The sequence below is a fragment of the Hippoglossus stenolepis genome, chromosome 10 (assembly GCF_022539355.2).
Source record: "Hippoglossus stenolepis isolate QCI-W04-F060 chromosome 10, HSTE1.2, whole genome shotgun sequence".
In the NCBI taxonomy this organism is placed as follows: Eukaryota; Metazoa; Chordata; class Actinopteri; order Pleuronectiformes; family Pleuronectidae; genus Hippoglossus; species Hippoglossus stenolepis.
The window spans coordinates 26,457,809-26,473,188 of record NC_061492.1 but is presented as its reverse complement, the minus strand read 5'-3'; the positions used below and the strand labels follow the sequence as shown (position 1 = coordinate 26,473,188).

The 15,380-nt window shown below is 46.8% G+C and overlaps 30 non-coding genes and 1 pseudogene across 30 annotated transcripts; all 31 read left to right on the top strand.

Moving 5' to 3' along the window:
* The first annotated feature begins 394 nt into the window (after positions 1-394).
* On the top strand, positions 395-506 carry LOC124853341. The gene has a single exon (XR_007033684.1). It is a non-coding gene; the product is annotated as a U5 spliceosomal RNA (small nuclear RNA).
* Positions 507-685: 179 nt separating this feature from the next.
* Positions 686-874, top strand: LOC124854107. Its single transcript, XR_007034356.1, has one exon. It is a non-coding gene; the product is annotated as a U2 spliceosomal RNA (small nuclear RNA).
* Positions 875-1,375: 501 nt separating this feature from the next.
* LOC124853823 lies at positions 1,376-1,483 on the top strand (annotated as a pseudogene).
* Positions 1,484-1,665: 182 nt separating this feature from the next.
* Positions 1,666-1,854, top strand: LOC124854209. The gene has a single exon (XR_007034455.1). It is a non-coding gene; the product is annotated as a U2 spliceosomal RNA (small nuclear RNA).
* Positions 1,855-2,351: 497 nt separating this feature from the next.
* Positions 2,352-2,464, top strand: LOC124853182. Its single transcript, XR_007033525.1, has one exon. It is a non-coding gene; the product is annotated as a U5 spliceosomal RNA (small nuclear RNA).
* A 179-nt stretch (positions 2,465-2,643) lies between these two features.
* Positions 2,644-2,833, top strand: LOC124854124. The gene has a single exon (XR_007034373.1). It is a non-coding gene; the product is annotated as a U2 spliceosomal RNA (small nuclear RNA).
* A 494-nt stretch (positions 2,834-3,327) lies between these two features.
* LOC124853599 lies at positions 3,328-3,439 on the top strand. Its single transcript, XR_007033939.1, has one exon. It is a non-coding gene; the product is annotated as a U5 spliceosomal RNA (small nuclear RNA).
* Positions 3,440-3,616: 177 nt separating this feature from the next.
* On the top strand, positions 3,617-3,808 carry LOC124853619. The gene has a single exon (XR_007033959.1). It is a non-coding gene; the product is annotated as a U2 spliceosomal RNA (small nuclear RNA).
* A 499-nt stretch (positions 3,809-4,307) lies between these two features.
* LOC124853286 lies at positions 4,308-4,419 on the top strand. The gene has a single exon (XR_007033629.1). It is a non-coding gene; the product is annotated as a U5 spliceosomal RNA (small nuclear RNA).
* A 178-nt stretch (positions 4,420-4,597) lies between these two features.
* LOC124854194 lies at positions 4,598-4,789 on the top strand. The gene has a single exon (XR_007034441.1). It is a non-coding gene; the product is annotated as a U2 spliceosomal RNA (small nuclear RNA).
* A 497-nt stretch (positions 4,790-5,286) lies between these two features.
* On the top strand, positions 5,287-5,398 carry LOC124853573. The gene has a single exon (XR_007033914.1). It is a non-coding gene; the product is annotated as a U5 spliceosomal RNA (small nuclear RNA).
* Positions 5,399-5,578: 180 nt separating this feature from the next.
* LOC124852846 lies at positions 5,579-5,770 on the top strand. The gene has a single exon (XR_007033267.1). It is a non-coding gene; the product is annotated as a U2 spliceosomal RNA (small nuclear RNA).
* A 499-nt stretch (positions 5,771-6,269) lies between these two features.
* On the top strand, positions 6,270-6,382 carry LOC124853181. Its single transcript, XR_007033524.1, has one exon. It is a non-coding gene; the product is annotated as a U5 spliceosomal RNA (small nuclear RNA).
* A 177-nt stretch (positions 6,383-6,559) lies between these two features.
* LOC124853187 lies at positions 6,560-6,750 on the top strand. The gene has a single exon (XR_007033530.1). It is a non-coding gene; the product is annotated as a U2 spliceosomal RNA (small nuclear RNA).
* A 500-nt stretch (positions 6,751-7,250) lies between these two features.
* LOC124853486 lies at positions 7,251-7,362 on the top strand. Its single transcript, XR_007033827.1, has one exon. It is a non-coding gene; the product is annotated as a U5 spliceosomal RNA (small nuclear RNA).
* A 178-nt stretch (positions 7,363-7,540) lies between these two features.
* Positions 7,541-7,729, top strand: LOC124854205. The gene has a single exon (XR_007034451.1). It is a non-coding gene; the product is annotated as a U2 spliceosomal RNA (small nuclear RNA).
* Positions 7,730-8,229: 500 nt separating this feature from the next.
* LOC124853477 lies at positions 8,230-8,341 on the top strand. Its single transcript, XR_007033819.1, has one exon. It is a non-coding gene; the product is annotated as a U5 spliceosomal RNA (small nuclear RNA).
* A 181-nt stretch (positions 8,342-8,522) lies between these two features.
* LOC124854153 lies at positions 8,523-8,711 on the top strand. Its single transcript, XR_007034401.1, has one exon. It is a non-coding gene; the product is annotated as a U2 spliceosomal RNA (small nuclear RNA).
* Positions 8,712-9,203: 492 nt separating this feature from the next.
* On the top strand, positions 9,204-9,318 carry LOC124853382. Its single transcript, XR_007033725.1, has one exon. It is a non-coding gene; the product is annotated as a U5 spliceosomal RNA (small nuclear RNA).
* Positions 9,319-9,493: 175 nt separating this feature from the next.
* Positions 9,494-9,682, top strand: LOC124854192. The gene has a single exon (XR_007034439.1). It is a non-coding gene; the product is annotated as a U2 spliceosomal RNA (small nuclear RNA).
* Positions 9,683-10,180: 498 nt separating this feature from the next.
* Positions 10,181-10,290, top strand: LOC124853642. Its single transcript, XR_007033982.1, has one exon. It is a non-coding gene; the product is annotated as a U5 spliceosomal RNA (small nuclear RNA).
* A 178-nt stretch (positions 10,291-10,468) lies between these two features.
* On the top strand, positions 10,469-10,660 carry LOC124853074. The gene has a single exon (XR_007033467.1). It is a non-coding gene; the product is annotated as a U2 spliceosomal RNA (small nuclear RNA).
* Positions 10,661-11,157: 497 nt separating this feature from the next.
* On the top strand, positions 11,158-11,270 carry LOC124853442. Its single transcript, XR_007033785.1, has one exon. It is a non-coding gene; the product is annotated as a U5 spliceosomal RNA (small nuclear RNA).
* A 178-nt stretch (positions 11,271-11,448) lies between these two features.
* Positions 11,449-11,638, top strand: LOC124854191. The gene has a single exon (XR_007034438.1). It is a non-coding gene; the product is annotated as a U2 spliceosomal RNA (small nuclear RNA).
* A 495-nt stretch (positions 11,639-12,133) lies between these two features.
* LOC124853180 lies at positions 12,134-12,246 on the top strand. The gene has a single exon (XR_007033523.1). It is a non-coding gene; the product is annotated as a U5 spliceosomal RNA (small nuclear RNA).
* Positions 12,247-12,422: 176 nt separating this feature from the next.
* On the top strand, positions 12,423-12,612 carry LOC124854170. The gene has a single exon (XR_007034418.1). It is a non-coding gene; the product is annotated as a U2 spliceosomal RNA (small nuclear RNA).
* A 497-nt stretch (positions 12,613-13,109) lies between these two features.
* Positions 13,110-13,218, top strand: LOC124853605. The gene has a single exon (XR_007033945.1). It is a non-coding gene; the product is annotated as a U5 spliceosomal RNA (small nuclear RNA).
* A 176-nt stretch (positions 13,219-13,394) lies between these two features.
* LOC124853931 lies at positions 13,395-13,585 on the top strand. Its single transcript, XR_007034247.1, has one exon. It is a non-coding gene; the product is annotated as a U2 spliceosomal RNA (small nuclear RNA).
* Positions 13,586-14,086: 501 nt separating this feature from the next.
* On the top strand, positions 14,087-14,197 carry LOC124853532. Its single transcript, XR_007033874.1, has one exon. It is a non-coding gene; the product is annotated as a U5 spliceosomal RNA (small nuclear RNA).
* Positions 14,198-14,376: 179 nt separating this feature from the next.
* LOC124853231 lies at positions 14,377-14,568 on the top strand. The gene has a single exon (XR_007033574.1). It is a non-coding gene; the product is annotated as a U2 spliceosomal RNA (small nuclear RNA).
* A 495-nt stretch (positions 14,569-15,063) lies between these two features.
* Positions 15,064-15,176, top strand: LOC124853272. Its single transcript, XR_007033615.1, has one exon. It is a non-coding gene; the product is annotated as a U5 spliceosomal RNA (small nuclear RNA).
* The last annotated feature ends 204 nt before the right edge of the window (positions 15,177-15,380 follow it).

Sequence of the window (15,380 nt, the reverse complement as noted above, 5' to 3'; positions counted from 1 at the left end):
ACAAGTGTGGAAACCGCTCTGATGGCTCACTGCTTAGTAACGTGACCATGCGGGGTCACAATGAGCTTGAACTGGATTCCAAATTGGGTTTGAAGCGTTTGTCAAGAATGGAAACTTGCTTTCACTCAAGACCTTCTGGGAGACTTGGTGAGAAACCAGAGTCAGCATTTTGGAGCGAATGTAAGTGGTTCAGGGATGTGCTTAGGCAGGCTTAAAAGCCAATCACAGTAGTCAGGGCAGGAGTAATAAAGACGTGTATAATTTTGGTTGGCAGATGGGGCGGGTTGGGAATGTTGCATACTGGGATCTGACATGGAAAGCAAAGAGGAGGCCTACCGTGAATGGTGACTGTGACCGAGAGGCTCCTCTGCTGCTCTCCAACAGAGGGCCATGCTGACTCTGGTTTCTCTTCATAACGCACAAGTCTTTAGCCTTTTACTAAAGACTTCCGTGGAGAGGAACAAACATGAGTTGAATATATTTTGGCAGGCTTTGCTGTATGGCTGAGCCTTATGAAATTGTGAAAAGTCAAAGAGCTGTCTAGGTCAGAAATCAAGCGCCACAAAGGAGAGCTTGGGCGGAGGTGATAAGCAGCAGCCATTGTTATGCACACCTTCGAGCAGGGGTACCACAACAAGTGAGATTTGTGCCAAGAGCTTGGCGTGGACATCCAACACTTGGGCTTATCGCTTCTCGGCCTTTTGGCTAAGATCAAGTGTAGTATCTGTTCTTATCAGTTTAATATCTGATATGTCCTCTATATGAGGACTACATATTAAGCAGATTTTTGGCATGAGGGCAGAAATTTGGAGCTTGCTCCTTTCTCTCACGCATCGACCTAGCATTGCAGTGCCGCTGGGACGGTGCACTCTGTTCTTACCTTGTAGAAAACCAAACACTCAAACAATTGTCGCGTATCTAAAAGTGAATTCTACACTGGCTCAATGAAACTGAGGTATCGGCCTGGCACACACAAGTGTGTGAAACCGCTCTGATGGCTCACTGCTTAGTGGCGTGACCATGCACGGGAGTCACAATGAGCTTGAACTGGATTCAAATTGAGTTAGAAGCGTTTGTCAAGAATGGAAACTTGCTTTCACTCAAGACCTTCTGGGAGACTTGGTGAGAAACCAGAGTCAGCATTTTGGAGCGGATGTAAGTGGTTCAGGGATGTATTGCTTAGGCAGGCTTAAAAGCCAATCACAGTAGTCAGGGCAGGAGGTAATAAAGACGTGTATAATTTTGGTTGGCAGATGGGGCGGGTTGGGAATGTTGCATACTGGGATCTGACATGCGGAAAGCAAAGAAGGCCTACCGTGAAGGTGGTGACTGTGACCGAGAGGCTCCTCTGCTGCTCTCCAACAGAGGGCCATGCTGACTCTGGTTTCTCTTCACGCACAAGTCTTTCGCCTTTAACTAAAGACTTCCGTGGAGAGGAACAAACATGGTTGAATATATTTTGGCAGGCTTTGCTGTATGGCTGAGCCTTATGAAATTGTGAAAGTCAAAAGAGAGCTGTCTAGGTCAGAAATCAAGCGCCACAAAGGAGAGCTTGGGCGGAGGTGATAAGCAGCAGCCATTGTTATGCACACCTACTGAGCGAGGTACCACAACAAGTGAGATTTGTGCCAAGAGCTTGGCGTGGACATCCAACACTTGGGGCTTATCGCTTCTCGGCCTTTTGGCTAAGATCAAGTGTAGTATCTGTTCTTATCAGTTTAATATCTGATATGTCCTCTATATGAGGACTACATATTAAGCAGATTTTGGCATGAGGGCAGTAATTTGGAGCTTGCTCCTTTCTCTCCTCGCATCGACCTAGCATTGCAGTGCTGCTGGGACGGTGCACTCTGTTCTTACCTTGTGAAAACCAAACACTCAAACAATTGTCGCGTATCAAAGTGAATTCTACACTGGCTCAATGAAAGTGAGGTAACGGCCTGGCACACACAAGTGTGTGAAACCGCTCTGATGGCTCACTGCTTAGTGGCGTGACCATGCAGGGGTCACAATGAGGCTTGAACTGGATTCCAAATTGAGTTAGAAGCGTTTGTCAAGAATGGAAACTTGCTTTCACTCAAGACCTTCTGGGAGACTTGGTGAGAAACCAGAGTCAGCATTTTGGAGCGAATGTAAGTGGTTCAGGGATGTATTGCTTAGGCAGGCTTAAAGCCAATCACAGTAGTCAGGGCAGGAGGTAATAAAGGCGTGTATAATTTTGGTTGGCAGATGGGAGCGGTTTGGAATGTTGCATACTGGGATCTGACATGCGGAAAGCAAGAGAGGCCTACCGTGAAGGTGGTGACTGTGACCGAGAGGCTCCTCTGCTGCTCTCCAACAGAGGGCCATGCTGACTCTGGTTTCTCTTCATAACGCACAAGTCTTTCGCCTTTTACTAAAGACTTCCGTGGAGAGGAACAAACATGAGTTGAATATATTTTTGGCAGGCTTTGCTGTATGGCTGAGCCTTATGAAATTGTGAAAAGTCAAAGAGCTGTCTAGGTCAGAAATCAAGCGCCACAAAGGAGAGCTTGGGCGGAGGTGATAAGCAGCAGCCATTGTTATGCACACCTCTGAACGGGGTACCACAACAAGTGAGATTTGTGCCAAGAGCTTGGCGTGGACATCCAACACTTGGGGCTTATCGCTTCTCGGCCTTTTGGCTAAGATCAAGTGTAGTATCTGTTCTTATCAGTTTAATATCTGATATGTCCTCTATATGAGGACTACATATTAAGCAGATTTTTGGCATGAGGGGCAGTAATTTGGAGCTTGCTCCTTTCTCTCCACGCATCGACCTAGCATTGCAGTCGCTGGGAACGGTGCACTCTGTTCTTACCTTGTAGAAAACCAAACACTCAAACAATTGTCGCGTATCAAAAGTGAATTCTACACTGGCTCAATGAAAGTGAGGTAACGGCCTTGGCGACACAAAGTGTGTGCTCGCTCTGATGGCTCACTGCTTAGTGGCGTGACCATGCACGGGGTCACAATGAGCTTGAACTGGATTCCAAATTGAGTTAGAAGCGTTTGTCAAGAATGGAAACTTGCACTCTAAGACCTTCTGGGAGACTTGGTGAGAAACCAGAGTCAGCATTTTGGAGCGAATGTAAGTGGTTCAGGGATGTATTGCTTAGGCAGGCTTAAAAGCCAATCACAGTAGTCAGGGCAGGAGGTAATAAACGTGTATAATTTTGGTTGGCAGATGGGGCGGGTTGGGAATGTTGCATACTGGGATCTGACATGCGGAAAGCAAAGAGAGGCTACCCGTGAAGGTGGTGACTGTGACCGAGAGGCTCCTCTGCTGCTCTCAACAGAGGGCCATGCTGACTCTGGTTTCTCTTCATAACGCACAAGTCTTTCGCCTTTACTAAAGACTTCCGTCGAGAGGAACAAACATGAGTTGAATATATTTTTGGCAGGCTTTGCTGTATGGCTGAGCCTTATGAGATTGTGAAAAGTCAAAGAGCTGTCTAGGTCAGAAATCAACGCCACAAAGGAGAGTTTAGGCGGAGGTGATAAGCAGCAGCCATTGTTATGCACACCTGAGACGGGGTACCACAACAAGTGAGATTTGTGCCAAGAGCTTGGCGTGGACATCCAACACTTGGGGCTTATCGCTTCTCGGCCTTTTGGCTAAGATCAAGTGTAGTATCTGTTCTTATCAGTTTAATATCTGATATGTCCTCTATATGAGGACTACATATTAAGCAGATTTTTGGCATGAGGGCAGTAATTTGGAGCTTGCTCCTTTCTCTCCACGCATCGACCTAGCATTGCAGTGCCGCTGGGAACCGGTGCACTCTGTTCTTACCTTGTAGAAAACCAAACACTCAAACAATTGTCGCGTATCAAAAGTGAATTCTACACTGGCTCAATGAAACTGAGGTAACGGCCTGGCACACACAAGTGTGTGAAACCGCTCTGATGGCTCACTGCTTTGTGACGTGACCATGCACGGGGTCACAATGAGCTTGAACTGGATTCCAAATTGAGTTAGAAGCATTTGTCAAGAATGGAAACTTGCTTTCACTCAAGACCTTCTGGGAGACTTGGTGAGAAACCAGAGTCAGCATTTTGGAGCGAATGTAAGTGGTTCAGGGATGTATTGCTTAGGCAGGCTTAAAAGCCAATCACAGTAGTCAGGGCAGGAGGTAATAAAGACGTGTATAATTTTGGTTGGCAGATGGGGGCGGGTTGGGAATGTTGCATACTGGGATCTGACATGCGGAAAGCAAAGAGGCCTACCGTGAAGGTGGTGACTGTGACCGAGAGGCTCCTCTGCTGCTCTCCAACAGAGGCCATGCTGACTCTGGTTTCTCTTCATAACGCACAAGTCTTTCGCCTTTTACTAAAGACTTCCGTGGAGAGGAACAAACATGAGTTGAATATATTTTGGCAGGCTTTGCTGTATGGCTGAGCCTTATGAAATTGTGAAAAGTCAAAGAGCTGTCTAGGTCAGAAATCAAGCGCCACAAAGGAGAGCTTGGGCGGAGGTGATAAGCAGCAGCCATTGTTATGCACACCTACAGACGGGTACCACAACAAGTGAGATTTGTGCCAAGAGCTTGGCGTGGACATCCAATACTTGGGGCTTATCGCTTCTCTAGGCCTTTTGGCTAAGATCAAGTGTAGTATCTGTTCTTATCAGTTTAATATCTGATATGTCCTCTATATGGGGACTACATATTAAGCAGATTTTTGGCATGAGGGCAGAAATTTGGAGCTTGCTCCTTTCTCTCACGCATCGACCTAGCATTGCAGTGCCGCTGGGAGCGGTGCACTCTGTTCTTACCTTGTAGAAAACCAAACACTCAAACAATTGTCGCGTATCAAAAGTGAATTCTACACTGGCTCAATGAAAGTGAGGTACACTGGCTCACACAAGTGTGTGAAACCGCTCTGATGGCTCACTGCTTAGTGACGTGACCATGCAGGGGTCACAATGAGCTTGAACTGGATTCAAATTGAGTTAGAAGCGTTTGTCAAGAATGGAAACTTGCTTTCACTCAAGACCTTCTGGGAGACTTGGTGAGAAACCAGAGTCAGCATTTTGGAGCGAATGTAAGTGGTTCAGGGATGTATTGCTTAGGCAGGCTTAAAAGCCAATCACAGTAGTCAGGGCAGGAGGTAATAAAGACGTGTATAATTTTGGTTGGCAGATGGGGGCGGGTTGGGAATGTTGCATACTGGGATCTGACATGCGGAAAGCAAAGAGAGGCCTACCGTGAAGGTGGTGACTGTGACCGAGAGGCTCCTCTGCTGCTCTCCAACAGAGGGCCATGCTGACTCTGGTTTCTCTTCATAACGCACAAGCCTTTCGCCTGTTACTAAAGACTTCCGTGGAGAGGAACAAACATGAGTTGAATATATTTTGGCAGGCTTTGCTGTATGGCTGAGCCTTATGAAGTGTGAAAAGTCAAAGAGCTGTCTAGGTCAGAAATCAAGCGCCACAAAGGAGAGCTTGGGCGGAGGTGATAAGCAGCAGCCATTGTTATGCACACACCTACGAACAGGGTACCACAACAAGTGAGATTTGTGCCAAGAGCTTGGCGTGGACATCCAACACTTGGGGCTTATCGCTTCTCGGCCTTTTGGCTAAGATCAAGTGTAGTATCTGTTCTTATCAGTTTAATATCTGATATGTCCTCTATATGAGGACTACATATTAAGCAGATTTTTGGCATGAGGGGCAGAAATTTGGAGCTTGCTCCTTTCTCTCCACGCATCGACCTAGCATTGCAGTGCCGCTGGGAACGGTGCACTCTGTTCTTACCTTGTAGAAAACCAAACACTCAAACAATTGTCGCGTATCAAAAGTGAATTCTACACTGGCTCAATGAAAGTGAGGTAACGGCCTGGCACACACAAGTGTGTGAAACCGCTCTGATGGCTCACTGCTTAGTGACGTGACCATGCAGGGTCACAATGAGCTTGAACTGGATTCAAATTGAGTTAGAAGCGTTTGTCAAGAATGGAAACTTGCTTTCACTCAAGACCTTCTGGGAGACTTGGTGAGAAACCAGAGTCAGCATTTTGGAGCGAATGTAAGTGGTTCAGGGATGTATTGCTTAGGCAGGCTTAAAAGCCAATCACAGTAGTCAGGGCAGGAGGTAATAAAGACGTGTATAATTTTGGTTGGCAGATGGGGGCGGGTTGGGAATGTTGCATACTGGGATCTGACATGCGGAAAGCAAAGAGAGGCCTACCGTGAAGGTGGTGACTGTGACCGAGAGGCTCCTCTGCTGCTCTCCAACAGAGGGCCATGCTGACTCTGGTTTCTCTTCATAACGCACAAGTCTTTCGCCTTTTACTAAAGACTTCCGTGGAGAGGAACAAACATGAGTTGAATATATTTTTGGCAGGCTTTGCTGTATGGCTGAGCCTTATGAGATGTGAAAAGTCAAAGAGCTGTCTAGGTCAGAAATCAAGCGCCACAAAGGAGAGCTTTGGCGGAGGTGATAAGCAGCAGCCATTGTTATACACACCTCAGACAGGGTACCACAACAAGTGAGATTTGTGCCAAGAGCTTGGCGTGGACATCCAATACTTGGGGCTTATCGCTTCTCGGCCTTTTGGCTAAGATCAAGTGTAGTATCTGTTCTTATCAGTTTAATATCTGATATGTCCTCTATATGAGGACTACATATTAAGCAGATTTTTGGCATGAGGGCAGTAATTTGGAGCTTGCTCCTTTCTCTCCACGCATCGACCTAGCATTGCAGTGCTGCTGGGAGCGGTGCACTCTGTTCTTACCTTGTAGAAAACCAAACACTCAAACAATTGTCGCGTATCAAAAGTGAATTCTACACTGGCTCAATGAAACTGAGGTAACGGCCTAGCACACACAAGTGTGTGAAACCGCTCTGATGGCTCACTGCTTAGTGACGTGACCATGCAGGGGTCACAATGAGCTTGAACTGGATTCCAAATTGAGTTAGAAGCGTTTGTCAAGAATGGAAACTTGCTTTCACTCAAGACCTTCTGGGAGACTTGGTGAGAAACCAGAGTCAGCATTTTGGAGCGAATGTAAGTGGTTCAGGGATGTATTGCTTAGGCAGGCTTAAAGCCAATCACAGTAGTCAGGGCAGGAGGTAATAAGGACGTGTATAATTTTGGTTGGCAGATGGGGGCGGGTTGGGAATGTTGCATACTGGGATCTGACATGCGGAAAGCAAAGAGAGGCCTACCGTGAAGGTGGTGACTGTGACCGAGAGGCTCCTCTGCTGCTCTCCAACAGAGGGTCATGCTGACTCTGGTTTCTCTTCATAACGCACAAGTCTTTCGCCTTTTACTAAAGACTTCCGTGGAAGGAACAAACATGAGTTGAATATATTTTTGCCAGGCTTTGCTGTATGGCTGAGCCTTGTGTAATTGTGAAAAGTCAAAGAGCTGTCTAGGTCAGAAATCAAGCGCCACAAAGGAGAGCTTGGCGGAGGTGATAAGCAGCAGCCATTGTTATGCACACCTACGAGCGGGGTACCACAACAAGTGAGATTTGTGCCAAGAGCTTAGCGTGGACATCCAACACTTGGGGCTTATCGCTTCTAGCCTTTTGGCTAAGATCAAGTGTAGTATCTGTTCTTATCAGTTTAATATCTGATATGTCCTCTATATGAGGACTACATATTAAGCAGATTTTGGCATGAGGGCAGAAATTTGGAGCTTGCTCCTTTCTCTCCACGCATCGACCTAGCATTGCAGTGCCGCTGGGAACGGTGCACTCTGTTCTTACCTTGTAGAAAACCAAACACTAAAACAATTGTCGCGTATCAAAAGTGAATTCTACACTGGCTCAATGAAACTGAGGTAACGGCCTGGCACACACAAGTGTGTGAAACCGCTCTGATGGCTCACTGCTTAGTGGCGTGACCATGCACGGGTCACAATGAGCTTGAACTGGATTCCAAATTGAGTTAGAAGCGTTTGTCAAGAATGGAAACTTGCTTTCACTCAAGACCTTCTGGGAGACTTGGTGAGAAACCAGAGTCAGCATTTTGGAGCGAATGTAAGTGGTTCAGGGATGTATTGCTTAGGCAGGCTTAAAAGCCAATCACAGTAGTCAGGGCAGGAGGTAATAAAGACGTGTATAATTTTGGTTGGCAGATGGGGGCGGGTTGGGAATGTTGCATACTGGGATCTGACATGCGGAAAGCAAGAGAGGCCTACCGTGAAGGTGGTGACTGTGACCGAGAGGCTCCTCTGCTGCTCTCCAACAGAGGGCCATGCTGACTCTGGTTTCTCTTCATTACGCACAAGTCTTTCCCTTTTACTAAAGACTTCCGTGGAGAGGAACAAACATGAGTTGAATATATTTTTGGCAGGCTTTGCTGTATGGCTGAGCCTTATGAAATTGTGAAAGTCAAAGAGCTGTCTAGGTCAGAAATCAAGCGCCACAAAGGAGAGCTTGGGTGGAGGTGATAAGCAGCAGCCATTGTTATGCACACACCCTCAGACGGGGTACCACAACAAGTGAGATTTGTGCCAAGAGCTTGGCGTGGACATCCAATACTTGGGGGCTTATCGCTTCTCGGCCTTTTGGCTAAGATCAAGTGTAGTATCTGTTCTTATCAGTTTAATATCTGATATGTCCTCTATATAGGACTACATATTAAGCAGATTTTTGGCATGGGGGCAGAAATTTGGAGCTTGCTCCTTTCTCTCACGCATCGACCTAGCATTGCAGTGCCGCTGGGAGCGGTGCACTCTGTTCTTACCTTGTGAAAACCAAACACTGAAACAATTGTCGCGTATCAAAAGTGAATTCTACACTGGCTCAATGAAACTGAGGTAACGGCCTGGCACACACAAGTGTGTGAAACCTCTGATGGCTCACTGCTTAGTGGCGTGACCATGCAGGGTCACAATGAGCTTGAACTGGATTCCAAATTGAGTTAGAAGCGTTTGTCAAGAATGGAAACTTGCTTTCCTCAAGACCTTCTGGGAGACTTGGTGAGAAACCAGAGTCAGCATTTTGGAGACGAATGTAAGTGGTTCAGGGATGTATTGCTTAGGCAGGCTTAAAGCCAATCACAGTAGTCAGGGCAGGAGGTAATAAAGACGTGTATAATTTTGGTTGGCAGATGGGCGGGTTGGGAATGTTGCATACTGGGATCTGACATGCGGAAAGCAAGAGAGGCCTACCGTGAAGGTGGTGACTGTGACAGAGGGCTCCTCTGCTGCTCTCCAACAGAGGGCCATGCTGACTCTGGTTTCTCTTCATAACGCACAAGTCTTTCGCCTTTTACTAAAGACTTCCGTGGAAGGAACAAACATGAGTTGAATATATTTTTGTGAGCTTTGCTGTATGGCTGAGCCTTATGAAATTGTGAAAAGTCAAAGACTGTCTAGGTCAGAAATCAAGCGCCACAAAGGAGAGCTTGGGCGGAGGTGATAAGCAGCAGCCATTGTTATGCACACCTTAGAGACAGGGTACCACAACAAGTGAGATTTGTGCCAAGAGCTTGGCGTGGACATCCAACACTTGGGGCTTATCGCTTCTCGGCCTTTGGCTAAGATCAAGTGTAGTATCTGTTCTTATCAGTTTAATATCTGATATGTCCTCTATATGAGGACTACATATTAAGCAGATTTTGGCATGGGGGCAGAAATTTGGAGCTTGCTCCTTTCTCTCCACGCATCGACCTAGCATTGCAGTGCCGCTGGGAGCGGTGCACTCTGTTCTTACCTTGTAGAAAACCAAACACTCAAACAATTGTCGCGTATCAAAAGTGAATTCTACACTGGCTCAATGAAACTGAGGTACGGCCTGGCACACACAAGTGTGTGAAGCCGCTCTGATGGCTCACTGCTTAGTGACGTGACCATGCACGGGTCACAATGAGCTTGAACTGGATTCCAAATTGAGTTAGAAGCGTTTGTCAAGAATGGAAACTTGCTTTCACTCAAGACCTTCTGGGAGACTTGGTGAGAAACCAGAGTCAGCATTTTGGAGCGAATGTAAGTGGTTCAGGGATGTATTGCTTAGGCAGGCTTAAAGCCAATCACAGTAGTCAGGGCAGGAGGTAATAAAGACGTGTATAATTTTGGTTGGCAGATGGGGCGGGTTGGGAATGTTGCATACTGGGATCTGACATGCGGAAAGCAAAGAGAGGCCTACCGTGAAGGTGGTGACTGTGACCGAGAGGCTCCTCTGCTGCTCTCCAACAGAGGGCCATGCTGACTCTGGTTTCTCTTCATACGCACAAGTCTTTCGCCTTTTACTAAAGACTTCCGTGGAAGGAACAAACATGAGTTGAATATATTTTGGCAGGCTTTGCTGTATGGCTGAGCCTTATGAGATTGTGAAAAGTCAAAGAGCTGTCTGGGTCAGAAATCAAGCGCCACAAAGGAGAGCTTGGGCGGAGGTGATAAGCAGCAGCCATTGTTATGCACACCTACGAACGGGATACCACAACAAGTGAGATTTGTGCCAAGAGCTTAGCGTGGACATCAACACTTGGGGCTTATCGCTTCTCGGCCTTTTGGCTAAGATCAAGTGTAGTATCTGTTCTTATCAGTTTAATATCTGATATGTCCTCTATATGAGGACTACATATTAAGCAGATTTTTGGCATGAGGGGCAGAAATTTGGAGCTTGCTCCTTTCTCTCCACGCATCGACCTAGCATTGCAGTGCCGCTGGGAGCGGTGCACTCTGTTCTTACCTTGTAGAAAACCAAACACTCAAACAATTGTCGTATCAAAAGTGAATTCTACACTGGCTCAATGAAACGGAGGTAACGGCCGGCACACAAAAGTGTGTGAAACCGCTCTGATGGCTCACTGCTTAGTGGCGTGACCATGCACGGGGTCACAATGAGCTTGAACTGGATTCCAAATTGAGTTAGAAGCGTTTGTCAAGAATGGAAACTTGCTTTCACTCAAGACCTTCTGGGAGACTTGGTGAGAAACCAGAGTCAGCATTTTGGAGCGAATGTAAGTGGTTCAGGGATGTATTGCTAGGCAGGCTTAAAAGCCAATCACAGTAGTCAGGGCAGGAGGTAATAAAGACGTGTATAATTTTGGTTGGCAGATGGGGGCGGGTTGGGAATGTTGCATACTGGGATCTGACATGCGGAAAGCAAAGAGAGGCCTACCGTGAAGGTGGTGACTGTGACCGAGAGGCTCCTCTCTGCTCTCCAACAGAGGGCCATGCTGACTCTGGTTTCTCTTCATAACGCATTAATCTTTCGCCTTTTACTAAAGACTTCCGTGGAGAGGAACAAACATGAGTTGAATATATTTTTGGCAGGCTTTGCTGTATGGCTGAGCCTTATGAAAGTGTGAAAAGTCAAAGAGCTGTCTAGGTCAGAAATCAAGCGCCACAAAGGAGAGCTTGGGCGGAGGTGATAGCAGCAGCCATTGTTATGCACACCTCTGAGCGGGGTACCACAACAAGTGAGATTTGTGCCAAGAGCTTGGCGTGGACATCCAACACTTGGGGCTTATCGCTTCTCGGCCTTTTGGCTAAGATCAAGTGTAGTATCTGTTCTTATCAGTTTAATATCTGATATGTCCTCTATATGAGGACTACATATTAAGCAGATTTTTGGCATGAGGGCAGTAATTTGGAGCTTGCTCCTTTCTCTCCACGCATCGACCTAGCATTGCAGTGCCGCTGAACCGGTGCACTCTGTTCTTACCTTGTAGAAAACCAAACACTCAAACAATTGTCGCGTATCAAAAGTGAATTCTACACTGGCTCAATGAAACTGAGGTAACGGCCTGGCACACACAAGTGTGTGAAACACCCTCTGGCTCTCTGCTTGGCGTGACCATGCAGGAGTCACAATGAGCTTGAACTGGATTCCAAATTGAGTTAGAAGCGTTTGTCAAGAATGGAAACTTGCTTTCACTCAAGACCTTCAGGGAGACTTGGTGAGAAACCAGAGTCAGCATTTTGGAGCGAATGTAAGTGGTTCAGGGATGTATTGCTTAGGCAGGCTTAAAAGCCAATCACAGTAGTCAGGGCAGGAGGTAATAAAGACGTGTATAATTTTGGTTGGCAGATGGGGCGGGTTGGGAATGTTGCATACTGGGATCTGACATGCGGAAAGCAAGAGGAGCCCTACCGTGAAGGTGGTGACTGTGACCGAGAGGCTCCTCTGCTGCTCTCCAACAGAGGGCCATGCTGACTCTGGTTTCTCTTCATAACGCACAAGTCTTTCGCCTTTTACTAAAGACTTCCGTGGAGAGGAACAAACATGAGTTGAATATATTTTTGGCAGGCTTTGCTGTATGGCTGAGCCTTATGAAGTGTGAAAAGTCAAAGAGCTGTCTAGGTCAGAAATCAAGCGCCACAAAGGAGAGCTTGGGCGGAGGTGATAAGCAGCAGCCATTGTTATGCACACCTTCGACGGGGTACCACAACAAGTGAGATTTGTGCCAAGAGCTTGGCGTGGACATCAACACTTGGGGCTTATCGCTTCTCGGCCTTTTGGCTAAGATCAAGTGTAGTATCTGTTCTTATCAGTTTAATATCTGATATGTCCTCTATATGAGGACTACATATTAAGCAGATTTTGGCATGAGGGGCAGTAATTTGGAGCTTGCTCCTTTCTCTCACGCATCGACCTAGCATTGCAGTGCCGCTGGGAGCGGTGCACTCTGTTCTTACCATGTAGAAAACCAAACACTCAAACAATTGTCGCGTATCAAAAGGTGAATTCTACACTGGCTCAATGAAAGTGAGGTATGGCCTGGCACACACAAGTGTGTGAAACCGCTCTGATGGCTCACTGCTTAGTGGCGTGACCATGCGGGGTCACAATGAGCTTGAACTGGATTCCAAATTGAGTTAGAAGCGTTTGTCAAGAATGGAAACTTGCTTTCACTCAAGACCTTCTTGGAGACTTGGTGGAAACCAGAGTCAGCATTTGGAGCAGATATAAGTGGTTCAGGGATGTATTGCTTAGGCAGGCTTAAAAGCCAATCACAGTAGTCAGGGCAGGAGGTAATAAAGACGTGTATAATTTTGGTTGGCAGATGGGGCGGGTTGGGAATGTTGCATACTGGGATCTGACATGCGGAAAGCAAAGAGAGGCCTACCGTGAAGGTGGTGACTGTGACCGAGAGGCTCCTCTGCTGCTCTCCAACAGAGGGCCATGCTGACTCTGGTTTCTCTTCATAACGCACAAGTCTTTCGCTTTACTAAAGACTTCCGTGGAGAGGAACAAACATGAGTTGAATATTTTTGGCAGGCTTTGCTGTATGGCTGAGCCTTATAAATTGTGAAAAGTCAAAGAGCTGTCTAGGTCAGAAATCAAAGCCACAAGGAGAGCTTGGGCGGAGGTGATAAGCAGCAGCCATTGTTATGCACACCTCTGAGCAGGGTACCACAACAAGTGAGATTTGTGCCAAGAGCTTAGCGTGGACATCAACACTTGGGGCTTATCGGCTTCTCGGCCTTTTGGCTAAGATCAAGTGTAGTATCTGTTCTTATCAGTTTAATATCTGATATGTCCTCTATATGAGGACTACATATTAAGCAGATTTTTGGCATGAGGGCAGTAATTTGGAGCTTGCTCCTTTCTCTCCACGCATCGACCTAGCATTGCAGTGCCGCTGGGAACGGTGCACTCTGTTCTTACCTTGTAGAAAACCAAACACTCAAACAATTGTCGCGTATCAAAAGTGAATTCTACACTGGCTCAATGAAACTGAGGTAACGGCCTGGCACACACAAGTGTGTGAAACCGCTCTGATGGCTCACTGCTTAGTAGCGTGACCATGCAGGGGTCACAATGAGCTTGAACTGGATTCCAAATTGAGTTAGAAGCGTTTGTCAAGAATGGAAACTTGCTTTCACTCAAGACCTTCTGGGAGACTTGGTGAGAAACCAGAGTCAGCATTTTGGAGCGAATGTAAGTGGTTCAGGGATGTATTGCTTAGGCAGGCTTAAAAGCCAATCACAGTAGTCAGGGCAGGAGGTAATAAAGACGTGTATAATTTTGGTTGGCAGATGGGGGCGGGTTGGGAATGTTGCATACTGGGATCTGACATGCGGAAAGCAAAGAGAGGCCTACCGTGAAGGTGGTGACTGTGACCGAGAGGCTCCTCTGCTGCTCTCCAACAGAGGGCCATGCTGACTCTGGTTTCTCTTCATAACGCACAAGTCTTTCGCTTTACTAAAGACTTCCGTGGAGAGGAACAAACATGAGTTGAATATATTTTTGGCAGGCTTTGCTGTATGGCTGAGCCTTATGAAATTGTGAAAAGTCAAAGAGCTGTCTAGGTCAGAAATCAAGCGCCACAAAGGAGAGCTTGGGCGGAGGTGATAAGCAGCAGCCATTGTTATGCACACCTACGAACGGGGTACCACAACAAGTGAGATTTGTGCCAAGAGCTTGGCGTGGACATCCAACACTTGGGGCTTATCGCTTCTCGGCCTTTTGGCTAAGATCAAGTGTAGTATCTGTTCTTATCAGTTTAATATCTGATATGTCCTCTATATGAGGACTACATATTAAGCAGATTTTTGGCATGAGGGGCAGTAATTTGGAGCTTGCTCCTTTCTCTCCACGCATCGACCTAGCATTGCAGTGCCGCTGGGAACGGTGCACTCTGTTCTTACCTTGTAGAAAACCAAACACTCAAACAATTGTCGCGTATCAAAAGTGAATTCTACACTGGCTCAATGAAACTGAGGTAACGGCCTGGCACACACAAGTGTGTGAAACCGCTCTGATGGCTCACTGCTTAGTGACGTGACCATGCAGGGTCACAATGAGCTTGAACTGGATTCCAAATTGAGTTAAAGCATTTGTCAAGAATGGAAACTTGCTTTCACTCAAGACCTTCTGGGAGACTTGGTGAGAAACCAGAGTCAGCATTTTGGAGCGAATGTAAGTGGTTCAGGGATGTATTGCTTAGGCAGGCTTAAAAGCCAATCACAGTAGTCAGGGCAGGAGGTAATAAAGCGTGTATAATTTTGGTTGGCAGATGGGGCGGGTTGGGAATGTTGCATACTGGGATCTGACATGCGGAAAGCAAAGAGAGGCCTACCGTGAAGGTGGTGACTGTGACCGAGGAGTCCTCTGCTGCTCTCCAACAGAGGCCATGCTGACTCTGGTTTCTCTTCATAACGCACAAGTCTTTCGCCTTTTACTAAAGACTTCCGTGGAAAGGAACAAACATGAGTTGAATATATTTTTGGCAGGCTTTGCTGTATGGCTGAGCCTTATGAAATGTGAAAGTCAAAGAGCTGTCTAGGTCAGAAATCAAGCGCCACAAAGGAGAGCTTGGGCGGAGGTGATAAGCAGCAGCCATTGTTATGCACACCTACGAGCAGGGTACCACAACAAGTGAGATTTGTGCCAAGAGCTTGGCGTGGACATCAACACTTGGGGCTTATCGCTTCTCGGCCTTTTGGCTAAGATT